The 22,686-nt window shown below is 45.8% G+C and overlaps 1 protein-coding gene across 2 annotated transcripts in view; it reads left to right on the top strand.

Moving 5' to 3' along the window:
- The first annotated feature begins 5,965 nt into the window (after window positions 1-5,965).
- The window catches only part of SEMA4C (semaphorin 4C), a 66,666-nt gene continuing 49,945 nt past the window's right edge, over window positions 5,966-22,686 (top strand). The window contains exon 1 of one of the 2 annotated variants that reach the window (XM_089537653.1): window positions 5,966-6,264. The gene's annotated coding sequence lies outside the window, so the exon portion shown is untranslated. Of the gene's footprint in view, window positions 6,265-10,984; window positions 11,048-22,686 lie in introns of those variants that run through there. The other variant, XM_089537654.1, reaches the window with a different exon arrangement.

The raw sequence follows: 22,686 nt of genomic DNA, 5'->3' as shown, positions 1-22,686 counted from the left end.
CACAATTTCCCCTTCTCTCTTAGAGATTGCAGCATAGGCTGTGGGGTGCATATAGCTCTTGCTCCATGCCCACCTCTCCATCTGCCTCATGCTGCCTCATGCTGCACGGCATCACAGCAACCAGGAATGATTCAGCTGGCTGGTAATGAAGGCGCTTGCAAACCACCTCCTTTGCCCTTGTCCTGGCTCAGGTGTGCGCCTACCCAAGGGCTCCTTCCAATTGCAGGTTTGCAGCCACTCCGGGGCGAAGTTAATTGTAGCCCTTGCCAAACAAGGGTCAGCAGCTCCTTCCAGGGAGAGGCGGCCCACGGGCTCCAGGTGGGACTGCAAATTACCTTTTAGAAAAAGGAGCCACGAGTGGCGATGGTGACGAACCTGAGCGGCTCCAGGCCTCCGGCAAGTATCACACAGAGAGAGGGAAAATAGCAGCACGTTTTTCTATTCCACCAGAGCTGCCCTTCCTTTCGCCTGTGCCCATCATCTGCCTGGAGGTGAGCAAAGGTGAGCCTGGATTTCTGATTTAGAGCCACTGTATTTCCCTCCGCCTTCTCTCCAAGAAGAAAGGTCACATTTTCTCCACTTTGGGGATTATTGATTTCATCCCACCCCTCAGCCCTGTTCTTGCATGCTGAGCAGAAGACATAAATCATGCCAAGTCTTCCAAAGAACTCGGAGACAGGAGCCAAGAGGGCTCCGGTGAAAACTACATTTCATCACTTGATGGGATTGCCAATTTCTTTGCCCAACTTCACAGCTTGGTTTGCAAGCCTTGGGCAGGGATGATGCTCATGCAGTTGTATCTGGTGGCTTCCATTCCTGCAGGGCAGTGAATCCATTCCAGGTTTTAATACAACCTTTAAGTGGGAGCTCTCAAGAGTGATTAATCCTATTCCTAAATGGCATTCCTTGCGGCAATGCAAAACATGGAATGGACTCAGTGCCCCACTGACATTGTGAAACGCCAAATACCTCTGCTCCCATGCATTTCGAATAAGGGAGGCTCAATCTGGTATGAACTAACGGAGCCTTTTGGTTTGTGTGTGTTTGTCAACACACACACACACATGCCTTCAAGTCACTTGTCAACTTACGGCAGCTGCATAAATTTCATAGAGTTTTCTTAGGCAAGGAATATCCAGAGGTGGTTTTGTCAAGTCCTTCCTTTGAAATACAGCCTGTAGTTTGCTGAAGTACAAAATAACCTGGTAGAAAAAGCAGGGAGGGTATCAGACCAATGAAGACTGACCAAGCTCAGTTCTGCCTATTTAGGGATGGTTAGCTGGAAAAACAGGGAATGGGGAAAAGAATAGTTTCCTGGAAAAGGACACAGGGCTTATTGGAAAACTAAACAGGCGCTCCCTACCATTTTATTGCCACCCGCAGGTGTGATAGTACAAATATTTTCCCTCCCACGGTGGTAAACAATGGAGCAGGAAACTTCCCAGGCTGAATCTCTGCAAGGGTGCAGGGATGGCGCTTAAAAGGCGCAAGAGCAGGCCTGGTTTTCCAATCTGGCAACCATGCAATGTGGGTTGATGATGAGGAGAGATGGTTTAGAAGAGGATTTCGCCAGGCACCAGATGGAGGCACATAAGCTGCGAATGAGGGTGGGAGTGGGAGCCTCGAAATTCTCCAAACGGTCCAACAATGTCTGTGATGAATGAGTTCCTGTTTTGTGATCTTTGGGGGAGGCCAGGGATGCAAAATGTTTGCTTTGCTCATCAGAAAAGGTGGGCGTGCAACAGATGTAGGCCTGAAGGATTGATTTCCCTTCCAAAGCAAAAGGAAGGTGCAAGGAGAAAAGGAAACAGTGGGATGGATAGATCCTGGCTGCTTCCCTCCCATCTAGCAGGGTTAAGGATTTATATTGTATTACATTATATCCGACATCTTTCATGTGTGTAAGATCCTCCATGGGAGTGGTTACATAATTTTATTCAAATACAGAACATCTAGGTTGCAGAAACAGAGATGTGCATGAGGATACCATTATGCTTGCACATGCTCAGTTGTATATGAATGTATTGAGCATGGATGCACAAATGTCGCAGACGTAACACTTTAGGGCAAGAAGGAAAAATCTTTGCCGCCCCCCCCCCCCCCCCCCCCGATATTTTGGCCTGCAACTCCTTGATGCCCTAGACAGGATTTTGCCTTATTGGCTCCAACTTTATTCGAGTGCCAACACATTTGACCAAGCAACAAAACTTGCAGAGACATGGTTCCAATAAAAAAATTAGTGTGAACACCAAAGCCCAAATGTGTGAGTGCGATTATTCAGATAGTTGTGCTAAAAAACAACATCTGAATAGGACCTGGGTGTTATAGTTGGGATTGCCAACAGCATTCAGACCAAGTATAAGGCATAATCCTATGGACAACTTGGAAATGTTAATTTTGAGACAACATGCTTCCAGAATGCTGCAGCCATGGGGATCCTGGGAGCTTGTAGCCCACAATGTTTCCAAACTCGGCTCCTACGTAGGGGTCTTTTTCATGCAATAGTAGCACTTTGATACCTGGGCAAGGGCTTCCTTCAAGTCATGCCCTGACCAAATTGAGATTGGCGATGTGATGGCGAACCGCACTGAATGCCCACTTCCAGAGCCCTTTGGGCATAAGGGGCCTGTGGTTGTGAGATGAGCTGATGTTGCAGTATCTGTGTGTCTCTCTCTCTCTTGCCTCCTCTGGACATTGCTCTCTGGCTTTAATTCAATGCGGCACCGACGTAGCCCTTGCCCTGATTTCTCTGACAGGAGGCACTAGGCAACATAAATTCTTGCCGGCCTTTTTGGAGCAGGAAGACAAACGGTGCCTTGAGTTATTCCTTCTTCCCACCAGCTGCTGCAATTTATTCTCTTATCATGGTATGCTGGGTCACCCCCAACCCAACATCACTGAGAGAGGGAATCCTTTACTTTTTTGCCCCAGCCTAAGAGCAGCAAAATTGCTAAAGCAAGTTTCAGCTACCCACGGCTTCTCTCTGTCTCTTTAGTCTACCTCCTGTCTGATGCAGGCAAAGCGGGGAACAAAAAAGGGGCACCCCTTAAGAAAAAGCTGCCAGCGGGGATGTAGGATGAAGAAAAAAGCCCAGTCTGACCAAGGGAAGCTATAGTACCCTCGGGGCTTTCGTCGTTGCTCCAGGGCAGGCCCTGTGCTGACTGCAGATGTGAGCTTCCAGGCTACACAGCGGTCCAAGAAATCAAGGCAAGCAGAAGGAGAACAAGGGTGGATTAAGGTCAGCATCACTTTTTATCTCGCCGTCTCTCTCCTTCTGGCAGAGTTCCTGCATCTTTAGTGGCAGATGTTCAACAGGTGAGGCTTGCTCAGCACCGAGAGGCAATGATGCTGTTGGCTTTGCAGGTGACTTCTCTGCCTGTGGCATCCTTTTTCATGGTTCAAAAAGAAGGCAGCCCTAAGAAGGGAAATATTAGAACACACACACACACCCCTTTGGAATATATTTGGAATATATAGAAATAGAAATATATAGTTGTTGTTCACACAGTTGTTGATCGCCAAGATGATCAAACTGAGACTGTTGTACTTTGGACACATCATAAGGGAAAATGAATCATTAGAAAAGGCAATGATGCTTGGAAAGGCGGAAGGCAGTAGAAAGAGAGAGGAAGGCCACAGGAAAGATTGAGGACCACTTGGAGATGTCTCATCTACAGGGATGCCATAACTAATGGTTAGATTTGATCAAGGAGGACAGGGACCTGGACCTGCAGAGAGGTTGAGGACCACTTGGAGATGTCTCATCTAGAGGGTTGCCATGACTTGAAGTCAACTCAAGGACAGTTAACAACAACAAAATTCCTATAGGAATGGCTCTCTTGTATCCTGACTTTTTTGTCCTCAACTGTCTGCAATTCCAGCTGAAGAATGCTTACGCCACATATATCTGAATTGTGGATAACACTCCATGCGTCTGATGGAGCAGACCACAAAAGTTGACCTTACAGTACCTTGGTTGGCCTTGAAGGGAAAGAAACAGGGTTGTTTCTTTGTGTGTGTAATCTGGACGCTTAGCGTCTTAAACCTAAGGTTGTTACCCTGAGACAAGAAGTCTGCCTTTGCAGACTCTCCTCTCTGCAGACTCCTCTCCAGTAAACCAGAGTTCATCGTTTTTTGGGATTGCATTGTCTTATAACGTCTGGGTTCAGATGTTTGTTTGGCAAGGAAAATCCAAATGCAATCCAAATCTATCCAAATGCAATCCCCCATTGTGACAGAGACACATATTCTTAGTTTATTGGGAGGAGGAGTAGCTCCATGGCTTTTGGGTCAGACATCTCAGGCGCAGACACCAGCATCTCTGCAATGGAAAGGCTCAGGTAGCAGGCTATTATGGCATAAGAGAACAGAGAACCCCCAGCACTTGTAGCAGATAATAAGCTGGTTGTTGCAGGTAATAAATGGTAAACTGTCTGCCAGGAGAAAGGAGGAGAGTGCTGTTGTTGTGTGCCTTCCACTTGTTTCCAGCTTATGGTGACCCCAAGATCTATCATTTGGGATTTCTTGGCAAGAGTCCATCCATCTAGCATGGGGTCTTCCTCTCTTTCTCCATCTCTCCGTCTTTCCTCCCATTATTGTCTTTTCCAATGAGCTGCGTCTTCTCATGATGTGACCAAAGTACAACAGCCTCAACTTTATCATCTTGGCTTCCAGGGAGATTTCTGGCTTGTGAAATCGAAGGCTTTCATGGCCGGTCCATAGATTTTTGTGGGCTTTTTGGGCTAAGTGGCCATCTCCTAGAACATGGCCACATAGCCTGAAAAACCCATACAAATCTATGTCTGGCATGATCTGTTCAGGGACCCATTTGATTGTCTTTTTGGCTTTCTATGGGATCCTCAGTACCTTCCTCCAGCCCCACATCTCCAATCAATGGCTTTTCTTCCTATCTTCTTTCTAAACTTTCCAGCTCTCACATCCATACATAGCAATAGGGAATGCGATGGCTTGTGTGAGTCTAACTTTCATGCTCAGTTGCATGTCTTTGCATTTTAGCATCTTTCCTAGTTCTTTCATGGCTGCCCTTCCCATTCTTAGTCTTCCTATGATTTCTTGACTGCAGTCCCAGTTGCTATCAATGTTTGATCCTAAGCATGAGAACTCTTTTACAACTTCTAGTTCTTCATTACCTACACATTATTTGTGTACATTCTCTGTGGGTATTATTTTCGTTTTCTTTATGTTCAACTGTAAGCCTGCCTTTGCACTTTCTTCCTTGCTCAGTTAAAGCAGTCTCAAACTGGATTATTTCTGCTGTGTGTTTTGGACCTAAATCTGTGATGCTTTCTGCAAACAGTGTTGTCTGCAAACCTTAGATTGCTGATATTCCTCCTTCCCATTTTATCTCCTCCTTCTCTTTTTGTGCCCAAGCCTGCTTTTCCCATAATATGTTCTGCATGCCATAATAGAGAAAGTGAAGCATATCTCTATTCCTAGAAATAGTATTTCTACAAAGAGGTGATTTCTGCTGTTCCCACTCTGTCCAGCAGAGGGCAGCGCTTGCAATGCCTTCTTCCAATGCGGAGCAAAAAGCCTTTTGTTTGGTTGCGAAGAGCTGGACCTGCAGAAAGAACGAATAGCAATATTAATAATAATAACAATTAAATAAATAAACATTTCGGTGCCCCAAGAAGGAGTTGCACCTCCAGCCCCTTCCTCTTTCCCCACCATCAATGCACCAACTAGGAAAAAAAAGGGGGGGGAATAATGCTCTTTTGGAAATGGGGGGCTAGTGGGGCCCTTTGGGGGGCTAGTGGTGGATCAGGCCCCTGAAGAGGGTTGAGTTGGGGGTCTTCCCTCCCCATCCATCCCCTTCTTTGCTTGCTTTTCTCCCCCAAACTCCCACCCCAGGCTCCTGACGTCAAGGAAGGAAGGAGGAGAATGAAAGAAAGAGGGAAGGAAGAAGGGAGGGAAGAAGAAGAGGAGGAGAAGGAGGAGGAGAGAAACTCCCCCTTTCCCAGAGAGATTGAGAGAGCAGCTCCAGCCCTAGTAGCAGAAGCAGCTGCTTTATCCTCCTTCCTTCCCTCTATTCCCATTGAGACCCAACACCTTGCCTGGGGCAAACCCCTGTTTTTGGGTGGGTCAGTCTTGGTGACCTTTAGGGTCCCCTTTGGCCCTTCTCTGCCCCTTTTCCCACCTTCTTCCAGGCTTTCCTTTCGGGATCTTACTCTGATTTGGGAGATTTGTTTTGCCATTCGGAGCCAGAGGAAGGAGAAAGAAAGAAAGAAAGAAAGAAAGAAAGAGGTAAGGAAGGAAAGAAAGAAGGGGGGATCGGGGCCTTATGGGGGTCTGGGGGAGAGTGGGGGTCTTAATCCGGATGGTGGCATGGCCAGGGGTCCTGGGGGGGGGGAGAGAGCACCAGCCTTGTTGGCACAGACCCTTTTGTCTCTCCCCAGCCCTTGCTTTCTGCCTCCTGTTTGCTGGATTGGTGCTTTCCTTGCAAAAAAGGGGGTACAGTTTTGGGGGGAAAGGGGTTAGAAAGGGGCTCCCTCATCTTTTTTTGGGGGGGGTTGCTGTGTTTCCTGATGCCAAAGGAAGGCAGGAAGGGGAAAGAGAGGAAAGAGAAAGAAGAAAGAGAAAGAAAGGAAAGAGAGAGAGAAGAAAGGAAAACAAGAGAGAAAGAAAAGGAAGGAAGGAAAGAAAGAAAGAAAGAAAGAAAGAAAGGACTCCCCATTGCAAAACCCACACAAACAAGGGGGCAAAGGAGGGGTGCTCCCATCCCAAAGAAAGGGGTTCCTATGAAGAGAATCTTCTCCCACCCCTATAATTGTTTTTATTATCTATTATCTTAGCTATCTATTTTTGTATCTATCTATCTATCTGTCTATTTTGCAAGCAGATCCTTCTCTCAGAAGCATGGGGCACCCCTTGAGCTTTGGATGCCTTTTGGATTTTGCAGAGCAGATTGCTTTATTTCTTCTTTCTTTTTTGGGGGGGAGGGATAAAATAAAGGATATTTGCATTGGGGATTATAGCTCTTTTCCTCCCTTCTTTTCTCTTGGGTCAGGATTTTGTTGTTGTTGCAAAGGGGGCATATATATATATGGGGGGCTCCTGGTTCACCCTTTATTTTTTCTCCCTTGCTTTGTGGGTTCAAATGGTTTGGTTTTGGGGGGCACTTTTGGAAAGGGGAAAATAGAGAGGGGGGACACACAAAGAGGGTCCAGAATTGCATTCATTACAAATCTTGGCCCCTCCAAAACATTCAATTTCAGCAGGGCTTTAGTGCCCAAGTTGGGCATTTTCTGGTTGCATTTCCAACAGGCCACCCCCATCCCACCCCTCTTTGGGTTTGTTTGTGGAGGTTGGCACTAAAAGTTTATGTGTGTGTATGTATGTATATGTGTGTGTATACACACACACACACACACACATATATATAGTATGGCTTTTCTGGGTGCATTTCCAACAAATGTCTTTTTGGGTTTGTTTCTGGAGGTTGGCATCAAAAGTTACTTTTTCAGTATATATCTACACACACACACACGTGTGTGTGTGTATGTATGTGTGTGTGTGTATATATGGTGTGGATTTTCTGGGTGCATTTCCAACAGCATCTCCCCCCCCCCCCTTTAAATTTCTCTTTGGGTTTGTTTTTGGAGGTTGGAATAAAAGTTTCCTCTCTCTCTCTCTCTCTCTCTAAATACACACACACACACACACACACATATACAAAAGAAAAGTTTCTTTTTCAATACACACACACACAGAAACTTTTTGTGCCAGCCTCCAAAAACATATACATATACATACACCTGGATTTTCTGGTTGCATTACCGATAGCATTTTTCCCCTAAGCTTCTCTTTGGGTTTGTTTTTGGAGGTTGGCATACAAAGTTTCTATCTATCTATCTATATGTGGATTTTCTAGGTGCATTTCCAACAGCATCTCCCCCCAAAAAAAAATTAATTGGTTACTACATATATAATATAAACTTTTTATGCCATCTTCCAAAAACAAGCCCAAAAAGAAGCTTAGAAGGGGTCTGTTGGAAATGCAAAAAAGCTCTGTTGGAAATGCAACCATAGCTTGGGCAATGGAAAGAAATGAATATATATATATATACACACACACACACACACACATAAAAATTAAATAACAGGTTGGTTCTCTCTGGTGTTGTTTTTCCTAGATCCTACATCTGTGGAAAGTTTTCCCTCCCTCTTTTCCTCTCTTTTCTCCTCCCTTTTCTTTTCCTTTTGGCTAAAATGTGTGGCTCTGTTTTGATTCAGATCATGTTTCACTTCTGACAAAGGAGAGCTTTTAGTAGTAAGATTGTAGCCAATGTTTTGGGTCTTTCCCCCCTTTCCTCTTCCTTTTGTGGGTTTACTCAGAAGTAAGAGATCCCTGATGAAGACCCAGAGCCCCTTTACACCAGAGTCACCCCATTCAATTCCCTTTTGATTCCAAGGAGAAAAAGAGGAAACCAATCTTGGAGTTTCTGCTGCAAACTCCTTTCCAAGAAGGGATAGTCCTTGGCCTGAGAGGAAAGCCTCCAAGGATGACTCTCTTTCCCATGATCCACCTACAAGAGAGGAGAAAGTTTGGAAAGGTTGTTCTTTGGGGTACTACAACTCCCAGCATTCCCCCTCCAGCATGGCTTTTGAGATGGGTTCCTCCTCTTGGCAGGGAGTATTTTGCCTGGACTTTTGAGCCACAGAAATTCAGCTGCTCCACTAAAAGAAATGAGAGGTATAGACAAATTACAGTCTTGGCTGGATGGGGGATTCTGGGACATGCAGTACCCTCCTTTAACAAAACAACACAACCTCTCCAAAGCTCTGTGTGTCTTTTTGTCAGCACTGGTTTGAACCCCAAAGTTGGACTGGTGTGCAACAAGGGAGCCAACTGGTGCTCCCAGTTTGCAAACAGGTCCACTGTTTGCAAAAACAAGGCTGCACAAAAAGGACACACAAAAGAAGAAGCCTGCTTTTGCAATGTGTGTTTGTGTTTTTGTGTGTTTGCACAGCACCATCTGGGATCCTTTTCTTCCCTGGCCTGTTAAGGTTCAACCCTTTCTCCTCCCATCTTTTCTCTCTCTGTTTTTTAGTTGTTGTTGTTCCTGCTCTTAAGTAACTCTCAAACTCAAAGAGCTCCCCAGGGCTTGTTTACATCCCTGCAAAGAATCAGAGGCCAGTTCAATGGAGCTTTTGATTATGAGTCAATCTACAGAGGACTGACATTTTCTGCCCCGAATCCTTGGCATCAGATCACAGGAGTGCACAAAAAGAGGGTTGCCAACTGATCTGAGCCCCAATGTGCTCCTGCGCCTTGTGACAGCAGGTAAAGGCATTGTAGGGTTTGGAGGAGCCATGTTGTCTCACTCTCTTGCTTGCCTCTGCCACTATTGGCACTGCTTTCCCTAAGGTGCAGGAGCAGTGGGCCATTGGTAAGTTGGCAATGCAGCATATGCACCTGTGTTGCACGCCTTGGAGTTGTTTCTGACTGGTCGCAACATTAAGTGACTCTATCTTGGAGTTTTCTTGGCAAGGTTGATTCAAGGGAGGTTTGTCATTGCCTTCCCCTGAGGCTGAGAGAGTGTGACTCACCCAGGGTCACTCATTGGGTTTGTATGCTTAAACAGGGATTCGAACCCTGGTCTCCAGAGTCGCAGTCCAGCACTCGAACCACTATGCCACTCCGTCTCTCCTTGTGGATTATTTACCCCTTAAATATGAGTTATTTGTGGGTGTAGCAATTTGCGGATTTAATAATGTGCATCATTTATCCCTTAAATGTGTATTGAGTAGCAGCAGTGCGGAAAACTCAGCTTCTTTCCTCCCTCTCTTTTCCTACAACCAAAACTCACTGAAACTAACTGCCAGTAGATACAAGTGAGGTTGGACTATGACTCTGGAGACCAGGATTTGAATTCCACATCCACCATGGAAAAGTGCTGGGGGGCCGTTGGCTGGTGGATGATGGGGTCTGTGATTCAATGAGCCAGTGTGGCGTAGTGGTTTAAGCATTGGGCTATGACTGGAGACCAGGCTTCGAATCCTGGCTCAGCCATGTAAACCCATTGGATAAGCTTGGACAAGTCACACTCTCTCAGCCTCAGAGGATGGCAATGGCAAACCCCTTCTGGAGAAGCTTGCCAAGAAAACCCCATGATAGGTTCATCTGAGTATCAACACAAGTCAAAAAGGACATGAAAGCACACAACAACAACAACAACAACAACAACAAGATACAAGCCTGAGATATGGAGGTGGCCACTAACTGTGTCAGGATCAGGCAGACTGGCATCCTAACAAATGCATAGTGCCTCCATATTCAGGGGCAGTCTACCAAATGCTGAGAGCGCAAAATGGAGGCCGAGATTCTCGTTGTTGGCGTCTTTCCTAGCAGGCCAGTCTTCGAAAGGCCAGGGTGACCAGATGTGTGAACCGCAAAGGAGGACAAGGCACTGCCAAATGTAGGACAATCGCAAAATCTTGGGACTGTATGGTGTAGCTATACCCAACAATAACACTGATGGATGGTGTAGACGCTTGCCGAAAGGTCACCCAGTGGGTTTCCATGGCCAAACTGGGACCCGAAACCTAGCCTCCAGAGTTGTACCATTGCTCAAACCATTACACCACTGTGGGTCTAATATTAGACTACAGCCCCCATAATCCACCAGCTGAGGTCTTTGCTTTGCAAAGTGATTGCTTTACATTGCAACCAGCTTCCTTAACCTTAACCAGGTGTTTGAATTACTGGTTTAAAAGACTGTGGGAGTCATAGTCCAGCCTATTTGGAAGGGCATCTGCTTGGCAAAGGTTGGCTGAGACTTATCTCGAGAGGGATCCTAGAAATAGAGGGACGGAGAAGGAGGAAGCCAGGAGTAAGTTTCTCTCACTCTCTAGTTTTGTGGCAAACCTTTTTATTTGCCCTTCCGCGGCACACCTTGAATCCACAGGATGCTTTGCAAAACCTCAGTGGCTCAGGAGGACTTTTAATGCAGTGATGGAGGAGGTTTTCTTTGGCTAATACAAAGCAAAGTGGATGCCAAGGCACAGCATGAATTCAAAAGGTGTGGTGTGTGTATGTGGGGTGCTATCAGTGATTCCCAAACTTTGGTCCTCCAGATGTTTTGAACTCCAACTCCCAGATGCCCCTGCCAGCTTGCAATCCTGTATTTTGTGCATTCTGGTTAACATAGTCATTTCATAACGTTTCCCTCTCCTGTATGATTCTTGGCACCTTTGCCGGATGAAGAAGCCAGGGGAGCTTCGAAAGCTTGCAGTCCTGTTTGCATTTTGGTTAACATCATCCTTTTATAATGTTGTTTTTCCTGCATGATTCTTAATCTCTTTGCTTGGTGAAGAAGCCAGTGGAGCTTCGAAAGCTTGCGTCGTGTGTGTTGTGCATTTCTATTAATGTCATTATTTTATATGATTCTTAACCCTTTTGCCTGATCAGGAAGCTTCGAAAGCTTACGACATGCATATTGTGCATTTTGGTTGGTCTAATGAAGGCATCACCATTTTGTGGGTTTTAGCTGTTATGTGAGTTTGCAAGTGATTTGGGGACTGGTGAGACATCTGTGTATTCCTGTGCATTGCCAGGGGGCACCCGCCCCATCTGTGCCCACCCTCCTTTTCCCCAGAGAGAGAGAGAGAGCATGGTGTTGTTTTTGTTCCAATTTTCCTTTTGGAGTCAGGATCAGAGACATTGCGTTGGATACAGTTTGGGCTCAGCTTGGAGAGGGACTCAAAGGGCCTCATGGTTTGGAGCCGCAGCTCTGCTTTCCTCCTTGATCTCCCCAAAGCTCTTTCATCTCGGCTTCTGCGGCTTCTGTCTTTGGGGTGGAGTGGCTGCGTGGCTTCCAGGCGACTGAAGTGGCTTACGAAAGGGTTCTAATTTAAACACACATGCACACACACATCATGCCTTTGCGTGCCAAGTACACTCTCTCCAGCCGGGGAAGGCTGGATGGTGGGGCCTTCATCTCTCCAGCAAAGCCTTGTCTTGCTAGCGTCTGCAGCCAACGCAGCAGGACATCTGTGTGCAAATGGTGTCAAGGCTGCAAATTCAAAAGGCTGAGAGGCCATAACATTTGGAGCTGGTGGCCAGTGTCACGCAGAGGGATATATTTGCTTGCGTATCGGAGACGGGAACCTTTGGAGTCCTGCTTTTTAGCCCTGAACAGGACTCACTGGCCTCCTCCAGATGCAAACTGTGTGTATCCAGATGATAGGTCCACCTCCAGATGTGTGACAGAAAAGGGAGCTATGGAGCAAACAGCTCCCGGGTGGCTCAGAGCAAGTGAGTCCAGCTGTACTGAAGCAACTAGGAGAATGGCGCTAATGGCTCTATGGGACCTTGGAGTTTATCACACTGGGGCTGATTTCAGTATTAAAGAGAGATTAAAGCGTATTTAAAGCATCCTGCAAATGAAGTGGAAGTGGCGAGTAGTTGGGCGAATGGTTATCACACATGATTGTGCAAATAAAGCGATATCGGAAATGCATTGTCGCCAACATCCCGATAGTAAAAAGATGCATGTTAATGCTTCTTTGTGGCTAGTTTAATGGTGAGTTGTGTGTGACGCTGTGTGAAATCATTATGTGATTTTTCCAAGATATTCATGGGAGAAACGCCTGATCTCCTTTGTGGGATAAACTCCAATGGTGACTCACATTTGCACTTGATTGTTGCATGCCTTCAAGTCATTTCCAAGTTATGGGGACCCTAAGACGAAGGTATCATGGGGTTTTCTTGGCAAGATTTGTCTGGAGGAGGTTTGCCATGGTCTTACTCTGAGGCTGAGAGAGTGTGACCTGCCCAGGGTCACCCATTGGGTTTCATGGCCAAGCAGGGAATCAAACCCTAGTCTCCAGAGTCATAATCCAATGCTCGAACCACTTCTCTCTGGCATTTGGGATACATAGTTGTATCAGGTTGATACTTCCTTATCTGCCATGGCTCCCTCTTGCAGAACCCTGAGATTTGTTGTTTGGGAAGGGACTGAGAATGCTTTGCAAGAGAGCTCTAGTGCACTTTCCTGGACTACAGCGCTAGAAAAACCAAGCAAAGAAGTCTTAGATCCCCCCAGCAAACGACAATTCTTAGGATCCGTGACAATTATTGTGGTATAGAATTGATACATCCATGCAGTGGTTGCAGAATCAGTTTATTGGTTCTTCTGTTCCAGATTTTCTCTGCCTGGTGACTTCCACGTGGGTCAAATCAAATGCCCATGCTCTCCAGCCAGTGTGGGGAAGATGAGAGCTATAGTCTAACCCAGATAGAAGGTTCTAGGAAGAAAGTTGGGGAGACTGCTCTAGTCAGTTGAAACCAGTGGATTCTAATTCCGAGAAAAGAAACCTCACCTCAATATTAGGGAGAATTTCTTTACTGTAATTGCTATTTGACAATGGAATATTCTGCTTCTGAGGATGGTGGACTCTCCTTCTTTGGAGGTCTTTAACCAGAGGTTGGATAGGCATCTTTCAAGAGTGTTTTAGTTGCATATTCCTGCATGGCAGAATGGGGTTGGAGTAGATGACCCTTGGGGTCCCTTCCAACGTTGAGATTCTGCAAATCTTGTGGCATCTTCTAAACAGATTTATTTTAGCATGAGCATCTTGGTAAAAGCTGAGTGTTTTCTGTGGGATCCGCTTTAGTCGGTGGATGGACGCTGGAGGGAAAAAGAGGATTTTCCTCGATTTGGGAGCCTTCTTCCATCACAGCAATCCTTGCCAGGCTGAGTGGCACAAAATCCTCCGCTATGGAAGCTGAACAGAGTCTCTGCTGCGTAGATGCAGGTTCTTCTAGTCCCTTCGCTTAGGCAACCTCACTTAGGCAATGGGAAGTGTTTGCAGATGTAAGGCCTGCTATCTAACTGTAGCAGCTGAATATATTTGCATTGGGAAGCAGGCTGGGGTTGGTGTATAATTGAGACATAGCTCGACGTATTTGCATTTGTAAGTGGCCCCCGCCATGTCGATCGCAAGGAATGGGCTCCCTCCTCTGGAGCTCGGTGGAGAGGTCGGCATTAATTCAAGTGCTTCTACAACCTTTTGCCAGTATAAGCAGCCCCAGAAGAAGAAGAAGGTATCGCCTGACATATTTGAAGATGCTGCTTCGCACATAGATGTGGGAGCGCAGCAGCATTGGTTTCTCACCGCTTGGTAATACCACACTTAGTAACACATGTAAGAACAGAGACTCCCTTGTAGGAGAGGAGACGACAGCGACGGGAAAGCTCTGTCTGTCTGTGTGTTTGACTTGCAACGGTGCATTTGCACACAGCGATGCTGGAAATGGTATGAAGTGGTCCTTTGTGGCGGTTGTTGTTGCGTACCTTCAAGCCGTTTCCGACTTACAAGAACCCTAAGGGAGTCCTATCTTGGGATTTTCCTGGCCAGATTTGTTCAGAGGAGGTTTGCCATGGCCTTCCCCTGAGGCCGATAGTGTGTGACTTGCCCAAGGTCCCTCAGTGGGTTTCCATGGCCAGGTGGGGATTTGAACCCTGGTCTCCAAAGTCGTAGCGCAACTCTCAAACCAGTGTGCCACATGGTCCTTTGTGTATCTCAGACTAAAGCCAGATACAGGTTAAGGCTCCCTTGTCTAAAATGCTTGGGACCAGAAGTAGTTTGGATTTTGGAATACCGGTACTTTCATAGATGTCCATAATGGGATCTCTTCGTTCCCAGTTGGCAAACAAAATGGTTCCCATGTGAAGTCAAAGGTTTTCATGGCCAACATCCATAGATTTTTGTGGGTTTTTCGTTCTATGTGGCCATGTTCTAGAAGAGTTTATTCCTGACGTTTCGGCAGCATCTGTGGCTGGCATCTTCAGGGAATACTGCCATGGAAGAGAGTGGGGTGTATGTATGTATGTATATACTCCTCCCTACCCAGGGTCACACAGTATACACACACACATACACACACCACTCACTTCCATGCCAGTATTCTCTGCAGATGCCAGCCACAGATGCTGGCGAAATGTCAGGAACAAACTCTTCCAGAACATGGCCACATAGCCCCAAAACCCCACAAAAAATGGTTCCCAGTTGGCAAGGGGGTTAGGCGAGTCTGCAATTTATCACCCTATTTGTTCAACATGGATGCAGAAAATATCATACAAAGAGCAGGTTTAGACTAGGAAGGAGGAGTAGTGGAGATAGGAGGAAGGAACATCAACAGTCTAATGTATGCAGATGACACCATAATACTATCAAGAGACGTGGAACAATTACTGCGGAAGGGAGACCGTCAACAAAGACCAGGTGCTGGAGGCTACATTTTGGAGGAAGGAGTTCTGACCTAATCATCTTCTCAGGCTTGTTAGATGGGAACAAAGTTCTTGGTGGCTGCTCCCAGACTTTGTGATTCCCTTCCAGTCCTTGCCTTCCTTCTATCAGCAAGTGGAAATGTTTTTATGCTCTCAGTCTTTTACAAACTGAGTAGGGTGGGCTTTTAAGGATGTACGGTGCTGTTTAAGGTCTGTATATAATCTCTGGATGAACTTGAGTATTTGATGTTTTCAGTTATACATTTTTTGGGGAACTGAGCAATCTGAAAAAGTAAAAGGAATGACTTTGTTAAATAAGTGTTTATTGCTATAGTTGAATGTAAGGGAAAGGAATAGAGTTAATGTTGCAAAGTGGTAAAGAAGGACAATTTGGGTAGTAATAAACCAGATGTTAGGGAAGAGGAAGTCATTTATATATAGATGTGTCTTTTAGTTTAGATATTTGTGTGTTTCATTATTTTATATGTGTTTGATTGTTTGTTTGTTGAGTTCTGATATATGGCTGTGTTTGTTATTGCTTGGTTAAATTAAATAAACTAACTTATACTAATACTTTTATTGGCGTTTTGTATAGATTTAAGTGTTTTGTTTCCCACCTTGAATTGCATTATTGGGAACAAGGTGGGAATATAAATTCTTCTTCTTCTTCTTCTTATTAGAGGCAAATACCTACTCCGTATTTTGACCACGGTGCCTTCAATGCGCTCACTTTTGCAATCAGGCCTTGATATAAATGCTTGGCTTTCCCTTTTGGCAACACTCCTGGGAAGGGATGCTCTCCATCTGCTGCTTGCTTGTTCTGTTATCCTTTTGGACACCATAATGCCACCAAAGCACCATTTCTCCTCCCCTTCCTAGCACAGAAATTGGATGATTCGGGGCCATGAATCTGACTTGTCTGGATTCAATCCTTCTCCAGCGAGTGGCACAGAAGGAGGAAACCAGCTCCTGGTCTGAGTCCGGTGGCACTTGGCTGGCACTCCAGTAACTTCTAGAGGAGTAACTGTGCTTCTTCTTCGTGGTCTCTGCGAATCATACAAATGAGTTCCTTTTTTCCGAACAGCACTGCGCAGGCGCAGTGAAACCCATTTGTATGTATTCGCAGATGACCACTCGAAGAAATACTGTTACAGGTAAGCCACCTGTCCTTCTTCTTCGTGGTCTCTGCGAATCATACAAATGGGTTTCACTGCGCCTGCGCAGTGCTGTTCGGAAAAAAGGAACTCATTTGTATGTATTCGCAGATGACCACTCGAAGAAATACTGTTACAGGGAAGCAACCTGTCCTTTTGAGCAAAACCTGCAAAGAGTTCTCTGGCACCAGGAAGATTAGCAATTGAGGTTCCTTTAGGTCCTTCTCCAATATTCAGGACAAAGGGGAAGAATCTCAGTGCAAGGGTGCTGTCTTGAAATAATGATGTGTATGTATTTTCCCTGTTTGTTGAACATTATTTTTTGTTTGAATGGCACACTTTGTGCAACTGTGGTTGATGCTTACAGTATCTTAGGCCCTGTACAGACTGGCAAAAAGCGCCAGCCTGTGAGTGGAGTCAGGACTGAGCGTGCCCATGCTCAATGCCCTTATGCTGCTGCCAGGGCGCCATTTGGACATGCGCCGGTCCACACAGTGTGTGCCATGATGATGCACCTCTGGCACTGCGTTCAAATGGCACAGCGCCAAAGGGGCGTCGTCATGCTACACATCGGGGGCTGTTGTGCCCCTTGGAGGCACAAAAAGCAGCTGTTTTTTCCGGCTCCTTATTGTGCCCTACGGAGGACGGATCGGTGCCATGGCATGCGGTTGCCATGGCACCGATCCGAGGCGAAAAAGTGCAGCATCCCGCCATCCCTTCAGCCCAATCTGTACAGCCCCATATTTAATAAAAGTGCCCTTATTTGGTCACCAGGGTTTGCCTCCTGTGATATTATCCCAAAAGGTCTGCTTCCGTTGTGGCCCTGAAATCATCTCAAGCTTAGGAGCATCTGTTTTACAGCATGAGGCTACTTCTACCAGTTGCAGGAAACATTATCCTTTGTTAGCCAATAGTTCAGTTTTGTGAAGACAGAGAGGGGAATTGTAGTTACACAAAGCGCCCAGAAATAATTTGTGACATAAATGTATGCAAAGCAAGCGCTGTGATAATTCACAACAGCAGTAATGGGCAATAGAGCACACACACTTCCTACGTTTGCGGTGGGACGGGAAACCACGGTCTTAAATTTATTTCCAAACAAATTGGGGGAAACTTGTTGAGTTGTTCTAATCCATCATTTTCACACCGGATTCTTTCTTTAATGTTTCTCACTGGTCAGCTATAGATACAAATCACATTTTTGGTGGTGTCCGGGTGTCGTTGAGTCGGAAGCTAACTTGCTTTCAGAAAACGACAATTCCCATTGAGAAAGGATTTTAGCAGTGCTGATCTGAAAGACAAGCTGTTGAGTGTGGGCAACTTCTCCCTCCTCCGCCCTTTTATTCTAGTTCTCACATTTGCTTTTTATAACCGAAGCCTAATTTTCAGACAGCTGGGAACACTAGGCAATGAACTATTTTTAAATTTGCATAAATTAACGGAAAATGAAGGCTTCCAAATCCTTCCAGAATTGCAAGGGCGAGAGAACAGTTGCTGGAAAAGATGTCAAAGCTATGAATTCTGCAACCTTGGAATCTGACGTGAGATTGCACTGTTGGACGTGGAAGCATCCCTGTTTCGTTTGGTGGAAGGATGCTCTGCACATGCTCAGGACATTTATCGTATTACTCGATGGTTCCCCTTTGTCCAGAACCGGTTTTGGATTCTTCCAAGGGGTTAAGTTGCATCCTGGCCGGTTGCTCATCCTTGGGTTGGATTCAAACCTCCTCCCTTCCTTAAGTGCTTTTCCTTCCATGGTGAAGGAAGGAAGATCTTAGGAGTTGCCTCTTCTTTTTGCAGCTCTGCAGAGCGGAGTGGGTTTCCTGGCGGTTCCCACAGGCCTGGCTACTTTTCCTCTTTCCGGAAATCCATTTATATTCATCTTTTTGCCATGAACTCAGCCTCCTCGGGGGACTTTGGGAGAGGAGTGTGCTTCCTGTTTCCCTTAATGGAAAACAATCACAGCTGTGACTTCCACCATCCTGGTGCTTGTTGAATTCTAAAAAAGCCTCTCCGCGCTTTCCAAACGTCTCCCAACCCACCCTGGCCTTGTCTCTGAGATGTGCTCCAGTGAATGCTGATGGGGTGTTATATAGCCAGTTTGCACATTGTTCGCTCTCTAGTCGAATGCGCCTGGCTGGCAGCTGAAGATCTTGCGGTGTCGGAATCGGTGCGGCCTCCCTCTGTGCACATGAAGTCTTTCGTCTCAACGTTGCAGCCCTCGGATGATGGCAAGGTGATAGGTCTGAGCCAGTGTCTTGGATCATAGGTTGGAAGTGGACTCTCAGGACCAACCCACCTTTTGACAAAATGGTGGAACCCCCTCCTCACATGTCAACCCACCTGCAAATTATGTAATATAATCCAACCAGTGGTTGTTAACCACCCTCAAGTCGATCCTGAATCATGGAGACCCTGTGGATGAGACATCTCCAAGACTCTCTGCTTAGATCCTACAAATTCGTGCCTATGAACTTCTTAATAGAGTCCGTCCATCTAGTATGTCATCTTCTTCTCTTCTCTACATCCCTCCATCTTTCCTTGCATTACTGTCTTTTCCAATGAGTTGTGCCTTTTCATGATGTGACCAAAGTACAACAACCTCAACTTGGTCATCTTGGCTTCCAGGGAGATTTCTGACTTGATCTATTCTAGGACCCATTTGTCCCATTCGTGGCACCCTCAGCACTCTTCTCCAGAACCACATCTCCTATGAATTGATTTTCCTCCTATCTGCAACTGCGCATGGTGATAGGGAATACAATGGCTTTTATGGATTCTAACGTTTGTGCTCAGTTGTGTATCTTTACATTTTAAGATCTTTTCTAATTCTTTCATAGCTGCCTTCCCCATTCCTAGTCTTCTTCTTATTTCTTGACTGGAGTCCCCAGTTTGATCAGTGTTTGACCCAAAGTGCAGGAACTCTTTTACTATTTCAGTCTTCTCATTGTCTAGGCTGAATCTTCCCCAAACAGAAGTAAATCAGAAATAAAGCTGCTAATACAGGTTGAATGAACCAATGTGGTGTAGTGGTTTGAGCATTGGACTCTTAACTCTGGAGACCAGGGTTTGAAGCCCCGCTCGGCCATGTGAACCCACTGAGTAACCTTGGCCACGATAAAGGGTTATGTTGTCGGTTTACAACCCATTGTTGTTGTTTTGACTCAGTGCCTGGTTTTCTACTCTGTGGGTGGGATAATTTTCCAAGGGTTTTAAAAAGTTCTGTTACGCAGCTTATTTGGGGACAATGACGCGGGAGGGATGTGGCGCTTGCTGACCCACTCCAACCCGTAGTTGAAGGGCCCTTGCTCTTTCTGGAAACTTCAGAAATAGAAACTGGAAACTTTTTTGATAACAGGTCCGTGGCAGAGTTTGGCACATGAGTTGTTTTCGTAGCTGCCTGCGAGTTGGAACATCCACCTGGAATTACTATTTATTCCCTCTTCCCTTGGCTGACTTTCAGGGTGACCGGCTGGTGTGTGAACTGGAGAGCCAATAATGATAGTTGTGCCTTGTAAACGGTTAGTTTTGGCTGAATGTTTTGGGCACTTCAAAGAACAGTCGGCCCTCCTTAATCACAGATTGTGCACCCACGGATTCAGTCGTCCATGGCTTGAAACTATGCCCTTTCCCACCCCCCAAATTTTTAATTTGTATATAAGGGACACCATTTTATTATGCCATTGTATATAATGGGACCTGAGCATTCAGAGATTTCTGGTCCTGAAACCAAACCCCAGCGGATACCAAGTGCCCACTGTATTTCCCTCTAGCCTCAACCTGGACTCTGTTGTGTTGAGGATGTACTACTATTGAGTCATATGGGTCTCTGATCTGGGACTACTAGTGTTCCTTGACTAGCAGTAAGGTCATGTCAGCAGCTGTCCTTCAGTGGTTTTCATTTCTGATTTAAGTCAGCCTTCATTGCAGCTGCCCTTCTAGTTGGAAACACCTCCCAGATTTCTTGGCTCGGAGGTGCTCTGCTGAGAGAGCCCTTTGGCATGTTTGGTGTTAACTGCCCTTGAGTCATCCCAGACTCATGCTGACCCTGTGGATGAGACATCTCCAAGGCTCCCTGTCCTCCACTGCTTTGCTTGAATCTTGCAGACCTCCTTAGTTGAGTCTATCCATCTTGCATGCGGTCTCCCTCCCTTTCTACTTCCTTCCACCTTTCCTAGCATTATTGCCTTTTCCAATGAGTTGCGCCTTCTCATGATGTGTACAACAGCCTCAGTTTGGTCATCTTTGCTTCCAGGGAGATTTCAGGCTCGACCCAATCTAGGACCCATTTGTTTGTCTTTTTGGCCATCCATGGTATCCTCTGCACTCTTCCCCAGCCCCACATCGACAATGAGTAGATTTTCTTTCCAGATGTTGTTGGACTGATGTTTCCAGCATTCCTCACCATTGCATTGCTTAGGGATGATGGAAGCTGTCACCCGACAAGGTTTGGAGGGCTGCGTTTTGCCAGCTGTTGAGGTTTGCTCATCCTTTAATTTCTTCTATCCCCCGCATCCCTACTTTTCACCTCTCCTTGCCTTCTGTTGGTGGAGGAAATGACGGTGGCCAAGAGCAGAAAACGTGGTCCTCTGTTGATTTTTCAGGGGTCAAGAAAGGTAGGGCTGCTCTTCCGACTCAGTTGGAAAAGGAAGGCGATGGGAAATATTATTGTATCTGGTCCCCTCCGCCCGATTCCTTTATGGAGCTGACTCAGCGCTGGACTCATTCTGGAGGCAGGAAGTGGTTAAAGTACAGGAAAACCACAAGAAAAGGGAGTTGGGGGTGTGTGGGGGGATTGCTTTTGGGGTCTGGCAGCAATCCCTGGATGGAGGAGGAATTACGGTGGAGCTGCCGGGGTTGTGCCTCTCAGATCTGGCAGCAGTTTCTGGTGCGAACAGCTGTGGCTCTCTGCCTGGATCTAGGAGCGTGCGCAGATTTTTAAAAACAATCTTAAACCAGTCCATGCAGGACTTTAAGATATATTCATTTCTTGTTTGCTTCCCTGCCTCCCTCCCTCCCTCTCTCAGGAGTTGAACAACAAAATTGGGTGGAAACCTTGGTTTAGATTGGATGCTCCTAGGGGCAGGGGACTTTCCCCTGTTTTTATTACTCTACAAAATGCTTATGTTTGCCATTGGACTGAGGAAGGGGAAAAACAACAACAACTGGTTTAACTGGTCTCTCTTTTTGTTTTTGGGCCAGTTTCCAAACTAGTAAGGGACAAGGTCTTCTTCTCCTCCTTTGTTTAGTGTATGCACACCTTTGGTTAATAGATACATTTCTCACTGGCCTCTGCCCCCAAACCTGCTGAAAGTTGCTTGTTGCTGTTCTTCCCGCTTTCACCTTGACACCCTGCGCCAGGTATTGTGTAGCCCCTTTTGTGGACTTTTCATACCTGGCAACTTTTCAAGTGCAGCAGATGCTGACGTGTTACAGATTGTTATCAAGTACAGTGGACCTTGGGTATCTGCTGGGGTTTGGTTGCAGGATCCCTATGGAGACCAAAATCCATGGATGCTCAGGTCCTAGTATATATGACAACGTAGTAAAATGATGTACTTTATAGAAAAGGGCAAAATCAAGGTTTGCATTGTGTGTGTGTGTGTGTGTATTCAACCCATGGATGTTTGAATCTGTGGATGCAAAATTCATAAATACTGAGGGCCAACTGCATAGTACAAAACAGGGGAGCTACCATTAGGGAGAGTGAGATAATGGGCTCAAACGGCCAATCCTGGGTAACAGCAATTCTCTCACTTGACCTAATAGTAAAGATACTACAACTGCCACTCACATTTGCTCATCCCTCTAAATGGCCTGGTGCTTCATGCATGATGGTGAGGATGTTGTTCCACTACTAATGTTGACATAAGATACAGTAAACTATAGGTTGAGTCTCCTCTATCCGGAATTCCCAAATCCAAAATCATCCATATAGATGTCTGAAATAGTGACATTTTTGCTTTCTGAAGGTTCCAGGTACACAGACTTTGTTTCATGCACAAAATTATTTCAAATATTGTATATAAAATAATCTTCAGCCTATGTGTATAAGGTATATATGAAGCATAAATGAATTTCATGTTTAGACTTGGGTCCTATTTCCAAGATATCTCATGATGTATTTGCAAATACTCCAAAATCTGAAAAACTCCCAAATCCAAAGCGCTTCAGGTCCCAGTGGTTTGGATAAAGGAGACTCAACTTATAGCCCTTTGGGGCTTTTGTACATGAAATGAGGATGGGACCTCCATCTTGTCCTTTGTTGCAGGGAGTGA

This window comes from Sceloporus occidentalis, unplaced genomic scaffold (assembly GCF_023333645.1).
Source record: "Sceloporus occidentalis isolate IW3139 unplaced genomic scaffold, rSceOcc1.0.p SCAF_9, whole genome shotgun sequence".
NCBI lineage: Eukaryota > Metazoa > Chordata > Lepidosauria > Squamata > Phrynosomatidae > Sceloporus > Sceloporus occidentalis.
The sequence above is the reverse complement of the archived record's forward strand: the minus strand, read 5'-3'. Positions and strand labels throughout refer to the sequence as shown.